This window comes from Balaenoptera musculus, chromosome 4 (assembly GCF_009873245.2).
Source record: "Balaenoptera musculus isolate JJ_BM4_2016_0621 chromosome 4, mBalMus1.pri.v3, whole genome shotgun sequence".
Taxonomy (NCBI): Eukaryota; Metazoa; Chordata; class Mammalia; order Artiodactyla; family Balaenopteridae; genus Balaenoptera; species Balaenoptera musculus.
In genome coordinates, this window is record NC_045788.1 from 88,192,581 (window position 1) to 88,203,457 (window position 10,877).

A 10,877-nucleotide genomic window follows, 5' to 3' on the forward strand; every position below is an offset into this window, starting at 1 on the left:
GACTTCAGACAATACTGCAAAGCTACAGTAATCAAGACACTATGGTACTGGCACAAAATCAGAAATATAGATCAATGGAACAGGATAGAAAGCCCAGAGATAAACCCACGCACATATGGTCACCTTATCTTTGATAAAGGAGGCAAGAATATACAGTGGAGAAAAGACAGCCTCTTCAATAAGTGGTCCTGGGAAAACTGGACAGCTACATGTAAAAGAATGAAATAAGGACACTCCCTAACACCATATACAAAAATAAACTCAAAATGGATTAAAGACCTAAATGTAAGACCAAACACTATCAAACTCTTAGAGGAAAACATAGGCAGAACACTCCATGACATACATCACAGCAAGATCCTTTTTGACCCACCTCTTAGACAATGGAAATAAAAACAAAAATAAACAAGTGGGACCTAATGAAACTTAAAAGCTTTTGCACAGCAAAGGAAACCATAAACAAGACGAAAAGACAACCCTCAGAATGGGAGAAAATATTTGCAAATGAATCAACGGACAAAGTATTAATCTCCAAAATTTACAAGCAGCTCATGCAGCTCAATATCAAAAAAACAAACAACCCAATCCAAAAATGGGCAGAAGACCTAAATAGACATTTCTCCAAAGAAGATATACAGATTGCCATCAAACACATGAAAGAATGCTCAACATCATTAATCATTAGAGAAATTCAAATCAAAACTACCATTAGATATCATCTCACTCTGGTCAGAATGGCCATCATCAAAAAATCTACAAACGATAAATGCTGGAGAAGGTGTGGAGAAAAAGGAACCCTCTTGCACTGTTGGTGGGAATGTAAATTGATATAGCCACTATGGAGAACAGTATGGAGGTTCCTTAAAAAACTAAAAATAGAACTACCATTCGACCCAGCAATCCCACTACTGGGCATATACCATGAGAGAACCATAATTCAAAAAGAGTCATGTACCAAAATGTCCACTGCAGTTCTATTTACAATAGCCAGGACATGGAAGCAACCTAAGTGTCCATCGACAGATGAATGGATAAAGAAGAAGTGCCACATATATACAATGGAATATTACTCAGCCATAAAAAGAAACGAAACTGAGTTATTTGTAATGAGGTGGATGGACCTAGAGTCCGTCATACAGAGTGAAGTAAGTCAGAAAGAGAAAAACAAATACAGTATGCTAACACATATATATGGAATGTAAAAAAAAAGAAAAAGAAAAAATATTGTCATGAAGAACCTAGGGACAAGATGGGAATCAAGACACAGACCTACTAGAGAATGGACTTGAGGATACGGGGAGGGGTAAGGGTAAGCTGGGAAAAAGTGAGAGAGTGGCATGGACATATATACACTACCAAACGTAAAATAGATAGTGGGAAGCAGCCGCATAGCACAGGGAGATCAGCTCGGTGCTTTGTGACCACCTAGAGGGGTGGGATAGGGAGGGTGGGAGGGAGGGAGATGCAAGAGGGAAGAGATATGGGGACATATGTATATGTATAACTGATTCACTTTGTTATAAAGCAGAAACTAACACACCCATTGTAAAGCAATTATACTCCAATAAAGATGTCTTTAAAAAAAATCCTTTATCCATCAGAAATCAAAAAAAAATCATCATAAGACAATGTTGAAAGAAATTAAAGATGATACAAACAGATGGAGAGATATACCATGTTCTTGGATTGGAAGAATTAACATTGTGAAAATAACTATACTTCCCAAAGCAATCTACAGATTTGATGCAATCCCTATCAAACTACCGATGTCATTTTTCACAGAACTAGCACAAAAAACAATTTGTATGGAAATATAAAAGACCCTGAATAGCCAAAGCATTCTTGAGAAAGAAAAACAGAACTGGAGGAATCAGGCTCCTGGACTTCAGACTATACTACAAAGCTATAATAATCAAGACAGTGTGGTACTGGCACAAAAATAGAAATATAGATCAAAGGAACAGGATAGAAAGCCCAGAGATAAACCCATGCACATATGGTCACCTTATCTTTGATAAAGGATGCAAGAATATACAATGGAGCAAAGACAGCCTCTTCAATAAGTGGTGCTGGGAAAACTGGACAGCTACATGTAAAAGAATGAAATTAGAACACTCCCTAACACCATACACAAAAATAAACTGAAAAAAAAAAAAGTTAGCCTGAAACATTTCCGATAGTTTCTATACAGATTCTTAAAGCCATAAATTTCATGATTTTTTAATTCAAAAAATGTGGGTGAGCTTTTTTTCCTCTTCTTTTCTCCCATCAGCTTATTTACTGTTCTACTTCATTTGCAAAAGGTGACCAATTACTCCAGCAAAAAATGTGAGGTGTTTCTACTGACTAGTCAGCCTCTCCTCTGACCTCTACTCTTTTGGCCTAAGAGACAGAAAATGTATCAGGCTGGGTTTTTAGTTGCAAGCAAGAGAAACTAAACATGACAGATTAAGTGGGAAGGAAAAGAAGAATTTATTAAAAAGGCTGTTGGGTAGCTCTCTGAGTCACCAGGAGAGCTGGACCGTCTTGCTTAGAACTGTGCATCTTGAAACAACACCACAAATTAGGCTGCAACACTGGGCTGATGAAGACATGACTTCTGTCTCTGGAAGGACTAGAATACTGAATGTCCTCGATACTACTGTCACTGATATGCCAGGAGTACAAGTTTGCTAAACCCACTTCCTTTATAAGGGAATTATCTACTTTGCATGTTTCTCTGTGTCACTAGGTCTACACTCAAAACCTGGTGTGCGTACAACCAGTTGAGAAAGCTTTATTTGCCTAAGCCCTAGCTTCAAATGAGGCTGAGAAGGTATCTGGCAATTTTAGTTTCTATAGTTTAAAATTGGCTCTGTCTCCCACTAAGACTCATTTCATATAGGAAGGGGATTGAAATGCTAAGCTGCTGAAAAGACTAAAAAATTTCCACAACAGACCAATAGTAAGCTGAAAGAAAGAAAACAAAATAGATAGCAATTCAGGGTTTGGTTTGGAGTGCTTTTGGCTGCAAGTAATAAAATATCTGACTAGGAGTAATTTAAACAATAAAGGGTGTTTTATCACATTATACAAAATCTGAAAGTAAGAAGTTGCTTGTCTTAACTCAGTAGCTCAGCAATGTCAAAATTAAGTTAAAAATTATCTTGGCCTTTCCCTCCTAATTCCAATACAACATTGTTTTTTAGCTTCAAAGCAGAAAAAGGAAAGAAGGAAGAAAAGTACCAACAGACTTCTATGTATGTCTCATGGGCCAGAATCATTCGCAACCAGTCCATAGAAAAACGTAGCATTAAAGCCACAGCTAGAGTAGTATTTTCCTCATATGTAAGGCAATGCGACCCTACAGAGTTCCTTTAAACAATCCCAATTAAAACTAATTTCTAACGAATTTGTTCCTGTTTTGTTGACAAAAGTGTATGCTTCCCAACTGTGAGTGATCACTTTTTTGAGTTACAATCTTAACATTTTCAAGATTTTAACCATTAATTGTGTCTGGGCATATATGCAATAGAGAATATAAGTAAATATACAATATGTTACAGAACTTAAAATGATAGAAATTAAGGAGAGTCACCTGGTTTGTAACTACCTTCCATATTAAGAGATGCATCTGTAGAATTTATTGACAACCTCGTGTGTTTTATTTTTCTCTCCAATCAGATATAGTTCATAGCCATTGCCAAGAACAATCCCATTTATCTTAACCATTACTGAAAGTGTTTATATTTTTGTGACTTTCTAAATGTTTTCTTTGGTTCTACAACTCTTTGAAAACTCACTTTAAGTGGTCTTGTTTGGTAACATCTAAAATGCCATTTCTAAGGTCCCAGTGTCTTTCCCAATCATCTGTATAATTGTCTCTACTGATGCCTAATTTAATACTGGCATTCTGGATACTCCCTTTTCCCATCTCTCTGCTACTCTTTATTTTAAAGAGAAGACCAGACATATGGTAATAAACATAAGGTCATATCACATGTCTCCAGATGAATGGAATATCAAAATTAAGTAGGCACAACAGTGAAAAGACTCCTGTAAAAATACTCAAGATACTCTGGGTTGGAGTCCAGGCTGTGCTTTATACTATTCAGGTGACTTTAACATGTCACTCAATCTCTTGAGGACCAATTTCATCAAATGTACCTTACTTCATATATTTTTGTTAAGAATCTTGTGAAGATTTTAGATACAGAATACTTTTAAGTCTATAAAATTGTTTTTAAAGAAAAAGTAATGCATATTATGTATTATTATTCACAGTGTTCTTGAATCCTCCTAGAAAGCATTCAACAAATATTGTTTACCCTTACCTCCATGTTTCCTTCTCCACCTCTTCCTCACCTCACATCCCCTCTAACTGCCTCCACCTTGACTACAATGTTCTTACCTAACAAAGTGGATAGAAAATGTAAACAAAAGAAGTAGGTTTGTTAGATTCTGCTCAGGGTAAACTGTAGAGATCAACTTTATTCTTATTCTCTTTGTCATGACCCTGAGTAGTGGGTTCTGGTCTCTATATTAGCTGTCAAGGGCAGTTATTTATTTCATACTATGGAAGTCTCTGGCCCAGAAGGGCTGATTTCTCAAATCTGTCCAGTCTTATGAGACTCAGATACTGATCTGTGCCTTTGTTACCTACTCTAAACCTGCCTAATGAGGTAACCCTGTGAAACATCAGGACCCTTGGTATTTGGCCTTAGCCTAGCCTATTAATTCATCCTGTTGTATCTCCTATTTTCTCCAGGAGGGGATGGTAAAATTTTTAAAGTGAGTTTTATGAGCAGCCTATGGCCAGATTAAAACACTGCTTTCACATATTTATGACTAATGTTCCAAGAAGCTGAAACTATTAATGGGTAGGAAATCCCATGTGCTAGACCCCTGCCATGTACACCCACTTACTCATGGGAGACTGAGCTTGACAGTTCATCCAAAAGGGGCTCAAAACCTACAAGAAAGTATACAACTTTTGCTTGTTTTCTCATTCAATTTTACTTGTTTACTCTCCTTCTTTAAGGCATCTTTTAAGAGGATTTCTTTCTTGACTAGGGGGCCCCTACTGACAATTTTAGTTCATCTTTGATTTTTAACATTACTTGATATATGCATGAAGCAAAGTGCCTAGTTTTATGTTTCCTATACCTCTGCAAGTTTTTGCCTTCCAGCGTTCATACTTTGGTAAATTTGGACTCCACTGTTTTCCTAAATAAAGACTACTTTCCTTACAGAGACCACTGCTTCTCCATGCAGTAAATGTATTCCAGCTTCCACTCTTATTCACGAAGGACTCTGCCAGTGAAGGCCTTTGTGGTGTTGAGGTAACAGGGGATCTATTGTACACCAACAAACATGAGAGCAGCACAGAATGTACATTCTCTAGCAAAAGCCGGAGGAGGCAAGGGGGTAGTGTGAGAGCGCCACATACTCTAAAGGAGTGTGGAAAATATAGAGGCTGAAAGTGACAGCACCCAATGCACACTTGCTCATGCAAGAAAAAGTAATTCATTAGCTCACATATCTAGAAGGATGCTGGGGATAGTGCAGAGCATAAAAGTTTAGAACCAGGGCCAGTAGACGGAAGCTGGAACTCAGAGGCCATTATCTCTTATGCCGCTCAAATATTGCTTCCCTCTACTTGACTTACTTTTCTAAAAAGACTCTTCCCTCTTATTCATCAGGGCAACTGGCTATCAGATGGGTTTGTCTTTAACCCTCTTCCCTACCTCTGAACAGAAAAAAAATTCTCTCTCCTGGCATTCATTAAAAAAAAAAAAACAAAAAACAAAAAACATGAGAGGGCTCTGATTCTTTTAGGGTTGCCAGATTTAGCCAACAAAAACACAGGACACCTAGTTAAAACTGAACTTCAGATAAACAATGAATATTACTTGAGTGTAAGCCTATATTGGTATGAATACGTCCCATTCAATACCTGACAAAATTTCTACAGATGTGAAAAAAAGGCATAACCTAGGCTCCTAGTCATTGTTTATCTAAAATTCACATTTAAGTGGGAATCCTGCATTTTATCTGGCAACCCTACATACTTGGGTCAAGCTCCCATCACAATCACTACTGTCCAGGAATTGGGGTCACTATGCTTGGTCATACCCCCCCCCATACCATCCAGTCACCATGAGGGTGAAGTCTGATACCAGAAGAGAGGCAACGATGGAAACATTGTCATGTGCAGCCCGAAATAACTATCCCACACCATAACAGAGATGAGTAAAGGTGGATGAAAATGAGCCAAGAATACACAAGACAAATCTATTCACCATTTGCTTGGGGCTTAGCTTAAAAACAGAAGATGCTGATCAAATTTGGTTTTCACTGTTGATGATCCACATTATTATACATCACCACTGATTACAGGTCCAAACCACAGAAAACGTTCTTCTGATTTTTTTTTTTTTTTTTTTTTTTTTTTTTTAGAAAACATGAATTCCTATGTAATTGTACATTGCTGCAAAAGACAAGTGGTGGGGGGGGGGACTAAATAACTATGGTTTAATATCGGGGGCATGGCCAGGATGGTAGGCAGTCTTATTTTATGGTTTTCCTGGGATTCAAGAAGCTTCCTTGAGCTTCTCTCAATGGTGATTATAAAATGATAAGCAACAAACATGTTGGCTCTGGCATCAGGCAGGAGGACAGGAGTGCAGGTTTCTCTGAGTTTGGCAGCAGCACCCTTAATCATCTTGACAACGTGTGGCTGTGTCATTTCGCAGGAACTAATTATTTCATTCCTTTGGAAAGAAAATGTCCCTAAGGACAGAGTTTTTGAAATACAACTTCTGAACCAAAGACCTCAACACAGTGAATCAAATTATGATGATTGGTTGCTGATAGGATAGTTTTAAACTTTTAAATAAGGATAAACATTTTAAATACCTATCATCCTTTACAGAGATAATGTAAGTAGATATGGCTGTGGAATGACTACAAAATAGTCTCCTCATAACATTTCAAAGGTCTGATGCAATTCCTAAGTGGAGGATCAGAGTTTAAGATCAATCTTTTATACAGACGGGGAATGGGAATGAAGTTTCCTACCATTAATTTAAGTGGGAGCCACCACTTCCGTGGGTAAACAGTGATTTTTCAAAGATAGTTTAGCTCTGATAAACTTATCTGAACTGACAGAGAGAGTGACAAATACTAATGAACAAGTGTGTGAAAGAGAAACACAGACACAGAGAGGGACAGAGAGACAGAGAGATTGACTTTACATCATGAGTAGAAGGCAACAAACTGCTTTCACTTTGAAAGGTTTAGACATCACATAGAGGAACTGACAGGGCAATGGCAACTGTACTCTTCTGGACCAGTTGTGTTTCTCTGATTTCTCCTTCCTCTTTTCCTTGCTCGCTTATCTTCTTTTTCCTTTTACACTCTAAATTTGAGCATTTCTCAAAATTCCTTCTCCGTACTCTCTCCCTCGGTAAATGTCCCTGAACAGAACCATCCCTCTTGTGGCATACAGTCTCCGCATGAGTTTGGTCAGGTTGTGCAGTGCACAACTCCCATGGCCCACTTACACTGTAGTCCACATGCCCTGCAAACCTATCAACTTTTACGTGGCAGCCTAATAGGGATGATCCAAATCCAGCTCTACCCCTCTTTTTTCTTCATGAAAAAAGAAAAGAGGTTCTCCACTCATGAGAGGTTCTCCATGAGAGGTTCTCCACTCATGAACCTCTAGCTGCTTATTCAATAATACCTTTTAAACAGAAAATAAATGCCAATTTTATGTATGCTCTTAGAGTAGAAGGAACTAAGAGCAGAGGTCTTCCTCTACCAGAAGAAAATAAAAATTACATGAAGCCATCCCCATTTGGTTGGTATTTTTGAACAATAAGTGGCCTACTATTACTACTTGCACACATTTCCGCTAATACTATAGACACGCAGTGCCAAAGGTGACTCTAAAAGGACTCGGTTATAAGAACACCACACAGTCATAGCAGTAATGAAGGGCTGCTTAACGGGCAATTCTAAACACTAGATGACAATGATACTATTTCAGGCTCACAGAATTTCCTGATTGCTGGGGCAACCTCTAGTGGTAAGTGTGGAGAAGAGGAAAATGTTCAGCTGAGAGCAGGGAGTGAGCACTAACAACAGATAGAGCAGCTCACTAAGCAGGCTGCTTTTGAAGACGTGCTCCAGACACTGCCCAAAGACACTAATGTGAGCTCAAAGAGCTAATAGAGCTAAATGATCTACCCATTCTATGAACGCTCTTACGCTCACCTGTCTCGCAGGTCATATGCATGTCCCCAGCCATGAGATCAATGTGGACTTAGCAACTGCCACCTTATAAACCCAAAACCTTGACCTCCTTCCCTTGTCAATTTCCTGGCTACGTCTGCATTCGGGCGCTCTAAAAGTACAAATGACACCCATTTCCAAATCTAGAGCTATGCAGGTGAAGGCCCTCTCAGAAGCGTCAAGGGTGCCTTCACCTTCCTTCTCTGAGGGAGACTACCCCAGTAGCTCCAAGTTGTTTCACTTTTAAGTGAAGCCCTCTGAGTACCCCAGCTAATCTTCAATAGGATCTTGCCTTCAATGTCTTCAAAGTGGAGTTTTTCTTTAACACCTTTCTAATTAATGCCAGGAAAAACAAAATCTCCAATAACCTCTTTCAAAATGTTAAAGTAATCCTCATATCACCATGTCTCTTATTGCTCAAAACTTTCCCATCATGCACAAAATTAAGAAAACAAAATGATTACAAAGAATTTCTACCATATATGTACACAAGTCTTATCTCACTTTACTGCCCGTAGAATTACTGAAGTGGGCATCATTTCTCAAATTCATTCCAAATATTGTATAGTAAGTTATCCATTATATTCCCTCCACCTGAAATTCCATCCACCTCACCTGTCAAAAAGCTACTCTTCATTTAAAGGATGACAGTAATGCCACCTCTTTTTAGTCATCCCCAAACAATGGTAACCTCTCCATCTTTTAAATTCCACCAAGTACAGTGCCAAGACTGTAGGCTTTGAAACTCAACACAGGACTGTGTGAACCCCAGTTTCACCACTTGCTTAGCTCTGTGTCCTAGAGAGATTTACTTAACACCTTGATCCCCATTTTCTTCATTTATAAAATGATCATTTTCTTAATTTATAAAATGTAAATAATATTTTTCTTTCAGGAAAACTATAAGAATAATATAACTCACATAGCCAAGAGCAAGGCAAATATGTGCTAAGTAGATAGTAGCCAATGCAATTCACTATGAATTGCATCTTCTGTAACTTTACCAGGTAGGTAACAAAAACCTTAATCCAAAAATATGGGAAACAAAGCAGGTCAGGTACAGGAGACCAAGGGCAAATTCTTAAGTAGTAATGGGAATCCAACACAGGTTGGCCCTGAACTCACGCAAAATTCTAACCAATGTTTGACTGCTGTTCGGAATGAATTATATTACTTCTTGATGTGTATGTGGTTGTTTCTGCTACAAGAGTGCCTGAATGATGTCAAGTTGAAATTTCTGAAGCATTGTAACCAATTATTTTATTATTTATTAACTAATTGATTATCAAAGCTTTACTTGTACAACTATTTAAAAATTTCCTATGTTTATGACTCAGCTCCTCACTTTAAAAGCTTATTGGGGGCTCTGAACTAAGATGGCAGAGTAGAAGGACATGCTCTCACTCCCTCTCGTGAGAACACCAGAATCACAACTAGCTGCTGGACAATCATCGACAGGAAGACACTGGAACTCAACAAAAAAGATACCCCACATCCAAAGACTAAGGAGAAGCCACAATGAGATGGTAGGAGGCGCGCAATCACAATAAAATCAAATCCCATAACTGCTGGGTGGCTGACTCACAGACTGGAGAACACTTAGACCACAGAAGTCCACCCACTGGACTGAAGGTTCTGAGCCCCATGTCAGGCTTACCAACCTGGGGGTCTGGCAACGGGAGGAAGAATTCCTAGAGAATCAGAATTTGAAGGCTAGTGGGATTTGACTGCAGTACTTCGACACGACTGGGGGAAACAGAGACTCCACTCTTGGAGGGCACACACAAACTAGTGTGTGCATAGGGACCCAGGGGAAGGAGCAGTGACCCCAGGGGAGACTGAACCAGACCAACCTGCTAGTGTTGGAGGGTCTCCTGCAGAGGCAGGGAGTGGCTATGGCTCACGGTGGGGACAAGGACACTGGCAGCAGAAGTTCTGGAAAGTACTCCTTGGCGTGAGCCCTCCCAGAGTCTGTCATTAGCCCCACCAAAGAGCCCATGCAGTCTCCAGTGTTGCGTTGCCTCAAGCCAAACAACCAACAGGGAGGGAACCCAGCCCCACCCATCGGCAGTCAAGTGGATTAAAGTTTTACTGAGCTATGCCCACCAGAGCAAGTCAGCTCTACCCACAACCAGTCCCTCCCATCGGGAAACCTGCACAAGCCTCTTAGATAGCCTCATCAACCAGAGGGCAGACAGCAGAAGCAAGAAGAACTACAATCCTGCAGCCTGTGGAACAAAAACCACACTCACAGAAAGATAGACAACATGAAAAGGCAGAGGGCTATGTACCAGATGAAGGAACAAGATAAAACCCCAGAAAAACAACTAAATGAAGTGGAGATAGGCAACCTTCGAGAAAAACATTCAGAATAATGATAGTGAAGATGATCCAGGACCTTGGAAAAAGAATGGAGGCAAAGATCAAGAAGATGCAAGAAATGTTTAACAAAGACCTAGAAGAATTAAAGAACAAACAAACAGAGATGAACAATACAATAACCGAAATGAAAACTAAACTAGAAGGGATCAATAGCAGAATAAGAGGCAGAAGAACAGATAAGTGACCTGGAAGACAGAATGGTGGAATTCACTGCTGTG